The sequence below is a fragment of the Crotalus tigris genome, unplaced genomic scaffold (genome assembly GCF_016545835.1).
Source record: "Crotalus tigris isolate CLP2741 ecotype Arizona unplaced genomic scaffold, ASM1654583v1 scf7180000020943.996319, whole genome shotgun sequence".
Taxonomy (NCBI): Eukaryota; Metazoa; Chordata; class Lepidosauria; order Squamata; family Viperidae; genus Crotalus; species Crotalus tigris.
Window position 1 is genome coordinate 812,789 of NW_024098271.1, and position 9,823 is coordinate 822,611.

Consider the following 9,823-nt stretch of genomic DNA (forward strand, 5'->3'; position numbering starts at 1 on the left):
GAATCATTGTGCTTTAACTCTACAATGGAAGCAAGGATTAAAACAAACCACCATAGTTTAGTTTAGCACAAAGTTTAATCTGAGTCAATGAATGCAACCCAGCAGCTGTTATACTGACTTTCATGATAGAATGTGGTACAATCAAGGGCAAAATGGAAATGGGCAATATGGATGGTATTGATGTAACTTTTTCTTATGTCTTTTGAGAGAGTGACTTTCTATTTCTTAATACATTTCTGTAGTTTGCATAATGTTCCCAAAAGGGAATAGTATTATGGGTATGCATGTAAATAGATGCAACTATAACAGATAAATAGGCTAACAGATTGCATGAGAACAACTAACTTGTATTAGTTCTAAATGATAGGAGCTTGCTAAACAAAAAGCTTATGACATTTCAAACCTACTCTATATTATGCAGACAGCTAGCATAGTTTTTCTGGAACACCATTCCAAAAATTAGGTTACTAGGTTAGGCTGATCTCTGGGTAAGCTGTAATCACAGCCTTTAATTCCTATGTAAATTATGCACTTTCATTGAAGTTCATCATGATTACTTTAATACAAGATGTAAGAAGCCACAAAATCATTCTGATGAAGTGAATTATAGTTCACGAAAACACATCCTTTTTAATAAAAAATATTCTGAAAAAAAGCTACCAAATCCTTCTGATTTTAGACTACCATAGACTAACACCACTTTTTATACAATGTCAATAGAGTTAATTATAATTCATATTCCAACAGTGAATATGACTTATAGTAAAAAATAACTTTTTCCCAACTCCTAACTAGAGCCACACTTTTTATTTTAACTGCTGCTGGACAGAGTCATGACATTTTAGAGAAGCTTACAGATAGTCCTTGACTTATGACTGTTTAACAATGGTTCAGTGTCACAACAACCTTGAAAGAAAGGATTTACAAATTGTGCTTTCCTTTATGACCGTCACACCATGCCACGTTCATGTGATTGCAATTGGAGCGTTTGGCAACTAGCCTGCATTTATGACCGATTGCAGCATCCTGTACTCATGTGGTCACCATACACAACATTTTTACTGATTTCCAGCAAAAAAGCACCCATTGCAGAAGCTGGATTCACTTAATAATTTGCTTAATGACCTTTGAAAAATTGTCATAAAATTGGGTCAGACTTGACTTACAACCACAGGAACTTACAATGGAAATTCTGGTGTGTGTGTGTGTGTGTGTGTGTGTGTGTGTGTGTGTGTGTGAGAGAGAGAGAGAGAGAGAGAGAGAGAGAGAGAGAGGGAGAGGAGAGGGAGGGAGGGAGAGAGAGAGAGAGAGAGAGAGAGAGAGAGAGAGAGAGAGAGAGAGAACACATGTGCTAAATGACTTTTTGATTGGCATCACAAGAAACTATCTGGAAGTAGCCTAAAGCTTTTCCTGTACAGGTATCTTCAATTGATATTCATTCCTGCCTACACTGTCATGAAATGAAAATGCTCTAGCAGTAAACCATAGGTTGATTGTTAGAAATAACCATAGTTCTTGAAAGCTCAAAAAAAAGTCCAGTCTAAGTATCTCCTTGTTCTCCCTCCACAGGCATATCCTTCAAATAGATGGGCAGGTGCCCAACTATTCCTTCTCCACAATCCATTTCCCTAGACTTCTGTTTTTAAAAGAAAGTTATTTAGCTTGGTCTCAGAAGATGAAGAGAAAGCCTAGAGAGCATCTTTTGTTGCCCGCTCTTGATTCAACAGATTGCCTGCACAAAACACAAAACAAAGTACAACTGGAAACAATGGAGGTAGGGAAATTTCTAATACTAGATCATTTATCCACTCATCGTATTGTAATTTTACTTTGAAAGTGGTAATGATCTTGTAAAGTGATGGCAGTACACTCTTCCAGTTTTAATTCCTAAACAAAATTCGGTCCAAAATAAACTCACTCAGTTGCATGTACATTCTATCTCTTTCCATCTGTAAGATGTACATGTATATGCAACTGAGTGAGTTTATACTGCAGCCTTTACACCTTATCTGATGCTTTGAAATTCAGACTGGTCTGTAATATCTACTTATTTATTTAACAGAACTATATTCTGCAGTGCTTCCCACAAAGTAAACCTAAAGGGAGACTGATCATGTAATGATTGACTCCAAATCTTAGCCTTCTGAGGCACTTTTCTCTGAAGACCATAGATCCCAGACCACCATTATGGGGGGGGGGGGAACTGTTCTACAGGCTAGGCCAGGGGTAGGCAATCTTGGCTCTTTTATGACTCGTGGACTTCAACTCCCAGAATTCCTAAGCCAACCATGCTGGCTCAGGAATTCTGGGAGTTGAAGTCCACGAGTCATAAAAGAGCCAAGGTTGCCTACCCCTGGGCTAGGCAGACTCCAAGCTGTTTAAGGGTTTATACTGTACTAATAACAAGCACACTGAATTTGTTCTTGAAATCAGTTGGGAGCCAATGCAGCCTAGGCAGATAGGTATAATATGCTCTCACCAAGACATACCTGAAAAGAGTCTTGCTGCTGCATTTTGAATCTGCTGTAATTTCCCAATCTCTTTTAAGACATACCCAGGGGGCACCTTGTTATAATTGTAATGGCAAATGACTAGAGCAAATATCACAGTTGCCAGATCAGGCAGCTCCAGGAACACTCCAACCACATAAGACAAGAAGCACTTCCAAAGTGGTGAGGTTTCCTGGATCTGAAAAGAATGGGGTTGAAAAATCTTTTATCTTGATGTCAAGATGTACTGTTTTCCAGGAAAGGAGAAGGATATGGAAAAGACCAAATCTTTAAATAAATCCCAAAATATTTTGGGGTAGGGGTGGGTGGGAGAGTTTTTGAGATACAATTTAAAAATGCACCAACTTAATTTTAGTTTAAACTTGTCTTGGAAACTGTGTCACACAGAAAATTGGTACTGCTATAATTGTTGTGTAAAAAATACCTTAGATATATTACTCTCTATATTGCTCCTATCATTAAATATCAAGTATGCTTTTATATCCATAAGTGCAAGCTTTTTTCTGCAAAATCTGTGCTGACCAGGCCATTGCAATTTCATGGGTGTCAGAATATAATTGTATGTAGCATTCTCTACAGTTTTAATAGAATAAGTCTAAAAAAATCTCAACAGCTAAAAATAACAGTCCATAATTAGAGTTTTCTGTATTCTTTTCAGCTCAGATAAGATCGCTATTGTTATAGTAACAGACAACTCTTCATGGAGCAGGTTTTAACTATACAAGTAAAAGTACAAAACAGAGTTAAAACTGGTTTATTGGTGAGATGTAAACTGAATTTAAATTCAGCATGACACTCTTTTTACTTGTTGGCCAATGTATATATAATTTCCAATATATCTTGAATTCTGATTGTGAAAAGAAATAATTAATTATATTCTTAATCCAGGAATCTTTGTCATTCAATTGAGGATAATATACTAATGTAATTTGTAGGTACTGGAGAACTAATACATTTGACATTTTTCCACTATAGAAATCATCTCATAGTTTATTATATTCCATAGTATAACAGAATACATATAATTGTACTGTCTCAAGCTAAACTTTTTTGTGCCTAACAAACAAGAAGTGGTAAAATACTTTTAAAGTAGCTTACTGATGCCCGCCCCCCCCTTTTTTTTTTTTCAAATACTGATAAGGCTACTATATTTCAGTTGCAAAAATCCTGACTGATGCTAGATGGAAAGCAATAGTTAGTGTTCTATATCTCTTTGTGCCACTAGTTGATTTTTGAACATTTGCTGCCCATGTATGTTGGGTACTGGAATATTAATACCTAAATCAGATAAAGATGCTAAATAGTACAGTTTTAGATCCGGTTGATTCTGAAAATAATTTGACAAAATTTTATATCTGCTAGCCTTTCAAATAAAATAAAATTCAAATAAATATATGAATTCTGTCATACTTTAGATAAAATTATATAAACAAAATTTGAATTAATGGTTTGTCTGAAATACAATACTAGACTTCAACTGTGAAAAGAAAACCTTATATATCATTTTTAAATTAGAAAAAATACAATTATGTTTTGCTTTCCTATTCATTGAGTACAAAGTCTAGTTTTTGACTTCATATCACAGATGAAAGCTTCAGTGATGCTACAAACGTAGGGTCTAATTTATTCCATTAATTATGTGACTTGTCAAAAAGTAAAAAAAGCTTGAAGTACTACATATTAAAAACACATGAATTATATTTTAATGACATTAATTCTTAGAAAAGATTATGCTATTAACTTGTTAAAAAAATGCAAATATTTTAGCCAGAAACTTGAAATAAAGTGTACCGAGTTCTTTTTTTTAATAAACCCATAAAAGAATTTTCAAATATCCATTTTTAAGCTTTCCAGAGAGACCTGTTCAATACAGATGTATTTTTCTCTAATTTTAGCATATATCCAAGAGGTTTTCCTCTTAGAAAAATAAAGCAAAAGGAAGCTCTAAAAATAACAGAACAAAGATATAATGTGCATGTATCATCTAAACTGAACTAAATAAAACTGCTTCAAGCATACACTTTGATCTTTTCTTTTGTGTAAGACAGACAGCTTTGATTATTGTATTCTTTGTCTAAAATAGTCATCTAGGAAACAGCTCTTTAGTTGGCTTATCTGTGAATCTGCATGCACTTTGCTTATATCTAAGAAACTTCAGCTCCCGAACCCGAGTGTGGTTACAACTCAATCAGTTAGTCCAGTTTTCACACCTGTTGCCTTACCTCACTTAGTGGTGTCTGCACTTGTATAAATCCAGGGCCAGCCTCTGCCTTGACTTGTTGTTGCCTTTATGGAGTAAAGATTCAGGAAAAGAAAAGGCTGCACCTGCTACACAGCAGTGAACTGACAAGGTCTGAGAAGTTGAAACAGCTGTCAGGACAACATGCTGCTACCTGCACTTCCCACAGGCTTTTTACACCATCAGGACCACCCTTTTCTGTCTTCCGTCCCAATTCCACAGTCCCTTCCCTTCCCAGCAATGAAAGATTACAGCATTGTCATGCTTCCTGAGCACCCCCCCCCCTTTTCAGGAACCGTATTAAAGTAGCCAATTGTCTGGAGGCCAAGATGTTTAATTCATTAGTCCTGCCAAACCTAAAATACAAACCGACTTGCTTCATGGGACTGGAATGTTTTCAGCATGACCCAATCAGTGTCTGTGTCTATTCCAGCAAACTGGAAAAGATAGCCTGACTCCAGTCAGCAAAAATGTCTGCTGCTCCTATCAGCTTGGGGTGAAGTTGCCAATTTGAACAAGCGGCAAGCGAGCTTACGGCAAGATCACTGCTGCTGCTGCAATCAAGCCAAGCAATTGGACTAGCAGTTTTCTTGCCAACACTTGAAGATATCAACAATACTGCACTGTCCAGTAAATTAGAAAGTAGACTTTGTAGCACTAAAAAAGACAAGGGCTACCAAACCTGGGATGTCCAAATCAGATTTACATCTATAGAGAGAAGAGAATTGGGGTTTTCTATTTATTTCTGCTGTTGTCTATTGGTTGCCGGGATTTTTGCAATCCAAATACAGTAGCCCTCATTCATAGATGTTTTGGAATAATATCTAATATAAGCTTGGTTCTGAAGTGAAGTTATATACTTTCCCTAAAATATATTGCTTATACTTAATTATTTCGCCTATGAATGTTAAAACTATTGAAAATGCTTCAAATGATTTGGAGATACATAGATTGACAGATTGATAGATATTCCTATAAAATATGTTGGAAAAAAGATGGTATACATAAGCTTATATTTTAAAAACAGTATTCAAATTAGAATAACTGAAGTCCCATGCTTCCTGATATATTTTGAAACATTCAGGACAATGTCTATTATTGAGTGGCTTCTTTTATTAATTTCACTTTAATTTTGCTATCTACTGGTCTTGTATTTTAGCTCACATTTTCTTTACTTACTGTTCTGACACTAATTCTATAATTCTTGATCCAATTGTTCATTTTGGGAATTGGTTTATAATTATTTTAATAATTATAATTATAATATATATTTATAATTATCATTAAAACAAACATTTAAGTTGCTAGAAACAGGGAATCCGTGAGTTCTAGTCCTGCCTTAGGCAAAAAATCCAGCTGGATGATTTTGGGCCAGCCACTTTCCCTTAGCCGTAGAAAGGAAGCAATGGAGAACCAGTTCTGAAAAACTTGCCAAGAAAACTGTGGGACCTTCTTCAGGCAGACCCTAAGAACTGGATATGATTGAACAGAAGAAAAAAAAAAGTGTGTGTATGTGTGTTAAAAAGCTATATATTTGTACCTTAAAGTACTGATTTGCATTTTCTTTTCAGAAGCAGCTCTCAGTCATCAATTTCTCTGTGAAGATGCTAAACTGGAAACAAACTGACATGTATGATTCTTATACCCCAGTGGAAGGTTGCTTTGAAGAAAATGAAATTAGTTAATAAAATAAAAGTAATATAACACACATTTTTGGTTTGGGATATACTAGACTTTTCAGGAAATTATTAATAACAAACAGTTGCAATTGCTCTGTTAATGTAGAGGCCAATCAGGATTTGGAATATTAATATATGACTTGTTCTATTATTATTACTTTTGGAATGGAAATTTACATTATAGAATTAGTTGCTATCTGTGTTGTTTGTCAGCATTTGCAGTAGTATTTTTTCTTCAACAAAAGAGTAAAGAAGAAGAATTTGAATAATTTGAGCAATTGTTTTGGAGCAGCTTCATTTACAAGATTTCCAGACTTTTCCAGAAGATTGTTAACACAGTTAAATATAGGTAACTTTTCCTGCTAATCAGTACAATAACAACAGAAGCAAAAACAATAACAAATGTACAAGTGAAGTCAATCTGAAATAATAATGGTTCTTTAAAAGCAATTTCCTAAGTCTTTGGGGATGTTATAAATGCATACAATTTTTCTGAGGTATAAAACTTGATTTCCACTTTTGTACAGAGACAATTAACTAAATTCCTGTTAAGAGCAGTTTTTAAGTTTTAAAGTTAGTTACATTGTATCAAAATTATATTAAATTATAGAAAATAAGACAAAATTGTCAATTTTATGTGAAATAATATACCCACATTTAAATTCTCTTTTATTTTCACTTTTTCTTTTTTCTTTTGTTCCTTTGCGTCAGTACTGACTCCTGGTGACTGTCGCGATTAGTCCCTGCAGTTTTCTGGGCAAGATTTTTCAGAAGTGATTTGCCATTGCTTGCTTTTTAGGACTGAGCTGGCTTTGTGCAAAGGTGGTACAAGAACTCAGTCTCCAGTTTCTAGCCTGATGCCTTTACTACATCAAAGACCTATAGTTTTTCCTTTATGCTTCAAAATAACGGTATTGGTATACTATATTTATATAGTTTCATATAATATGTAACCATTTCCAAACTTGTTCAATTTCTATTGTGAATGTTCAACAATAGAACTTTTAAGGTCTTTTTTTAAAGGTTATTTTTTAAAGAAACTAAATGAATATAATAAATGGAATTACATGATAATGCCTTCTGCTAACAGAAAGACAGAAAAATTGCAAGTTCCTATTTTTCCCCTATAAGCACAAGAATGGGAATGTTCTCTTTCTTGCTGAAGCACTGTACTCATTCAATGTCAAGCAAAATTATTTCAATTGTGGATCGGATTATGAAACTTATCTCTCTAATACACAACATATCATGTTTTGGTCATCACACATTCCAATGTTATCATTCCCTGAATTAGAAACATTACAACTTATTTACACACTAGAGTTAGAAAAATCTTGTAAAGCTTGTAACTTTATTCATTTATTTACCTAGCCTGAATAATTTAGTATCTGGAATATATAAATAAAAGGAAGTATCTTCTATATAAGAAACACCTGCTTTCCTTTGATTTAATTGGCCTACTTTTACCTCATTAGGATTGGCAGCATTTTGCTAAAGCAGATGATGACATTTGACACAAAAATGATGTTTGTTGTGTTAGCCCATGGGTGTCAAACTCGATTGCATCATGTGATGTATCGTGATATCTTTTGCCTTTGCGGAGCAGGAGTTGGCGTGGCCTGTGCCTGACGCATCTGGCCCGCAGGCCGCCAGTTTGACACCCCTGTGTTAGCCTGTAAAATGAGTTTTAAAAATGCTCTAAACACATGATTTTCAAAATGAGGTAGAGGAAACTACTGTAAGACTAGTTACCATACATGCAGAGAAAATTGGTATTTTTATCCAAGGAAAATTATGGTGATGCCACAGGGACCTATTTTGAACTTACGTACAAATATCTATGGTTACCATATGCTAACACGCAAAAGGCTGTTTAATGCCTGTTCCTTACCTGAAAAGAATACATGAAAGCCTGTATTTCCCACAAATTGCTGTTTTCCACATTTATTAGATTCTAACTGCCATCAGCTTTGCTTAGCATGTAGATGATCAGGATTATAGTTCTACATATCTTGAAGAAACATTAAATTGGGAGAAGCTGCTCTACAGTGTATTTCTCAATGAGAAATATACATGTTCACTGAAACTGAAAAGCTCTGTTTACTGCAATAGATTGTTACAAAGAATAAAGTTTTAAGTAAAGGATGGAGGAGGAAATAATTCATAGTTGTTCCATAATACAGGACAAGAAACAAGACTTTCAGTCATAAATAAGTCAAGGTCAGTTAAATATCCTTAAAAAAATTTCTAACAGTCTTGGGAGAAAGTGGAGGTTTTTTATTTTATTTTGTTATCAATTTATGTAGCTGTCTATTTCACAATCACAACTTAAACACAAGCTTAAAAATGAGCAATATAACAAAATATAATAACGAGTAACAATAACACAATAATAGCACAATGGTAAGCTAAATGCTATTGTTTAGATTAAAATCATATGTGATTTGTGTATCTCATGACAAGTATATGAATGCAGAGAATGGAAGTCATTTATTATCTCCAAAAATATGGATTTTTCCAATTTGAACTCATTCTTTGTGCAACTGAAATCAATGGGGAATTTTAACACAGCAGCAATTTAGTACCAAATTTTGTACTGTCATGAATATGAGGCTATCCCTCAAAATAGTTTGAAGGACACTGCCTGAAAATGCTACAACATGTTTACATTACTGGAAAGTCAACAAGGCTCTCCTATCCTTTCACACGTTTATAGATTCAAAAACAAATTGAGAATCCCAAACAAACAGCTTTTTGCACATATTTGCTATCACCTGTACCAGTTTCTTTAACACTACCAGATAAATAAGATACTAAAGAGAGAGAATCCTACATAATCATTCTGCTTTCCAATACTGCCACCAAGAGAACATATTTAATATGTTCTTGATATAAAAAGATATCAAAAAGAAAGCTAATTATTTTTGGCAAGAAAACTGAATAGTTTTTAAAAAAAATACATAGGTCTCATTTGTAAAGATCAAATTTGCTTATGAATTAACAGTCATGTATACATAAATTAAAATGTTAAAATGCATGTGCCACCCTTCAAAACCATTTTTTTTCTAGAACAGACTAGCAATATTGTTTATCAAGAATTTCACTCAATGCAAATTATTTTTTGCAGGAGTTATCCTGACCTTTTTTTCAGCTTGCACCCACAAATCTTCCAATCTTCTAGAACATGAAGGAAAGGAGAGAAAAGGGATAAGGGAAAAAAAATCTATTTTAACAATCACAGTGGGATAAAGACTTTCACTAAACAGCAAGCATATATGAAAAAATTACGTAGAGAAAAAAGGAACTGCTGATGAATTATTTCAAAACTCCTCTTTTTAGTGCTTGCTTTTTTCTCTCACTATCTATTCCTAAATATGCTGCTTTCCCTGCTTTCC

At 34.2% G+C, this 9,823-nt stretch overlaps 1 protein-coding gene across 2 annotated transcripts in view; it reads right to left on the reverse strand.

Moving 5' to 3' along the window:
- MAP3K7CL (MAP3K7 C-terminal like) overlaps positions 1 to 9,587 on the reverse strand; it is a 52,011-nt gene extending 42,424 nt beyond the window's left edge. The window contains exon 1 of one of the 2 annotated variants that reach the window (XM_039368905.1): positions 9,569 to 9,587. The gene's annotated coding sequence lies outside the window, so the exon portion shown is untranslated. Of the gene's footprint in view, positions 1 to 4,732; positions 5,031 to 9,568 lie in introns of those variants that run through there. The other variant, XM_039368906.1, reaches the window with a different exon arrangement.
- Positions 9,588 to 9,823: the final 236 nt, after the last annotated feature.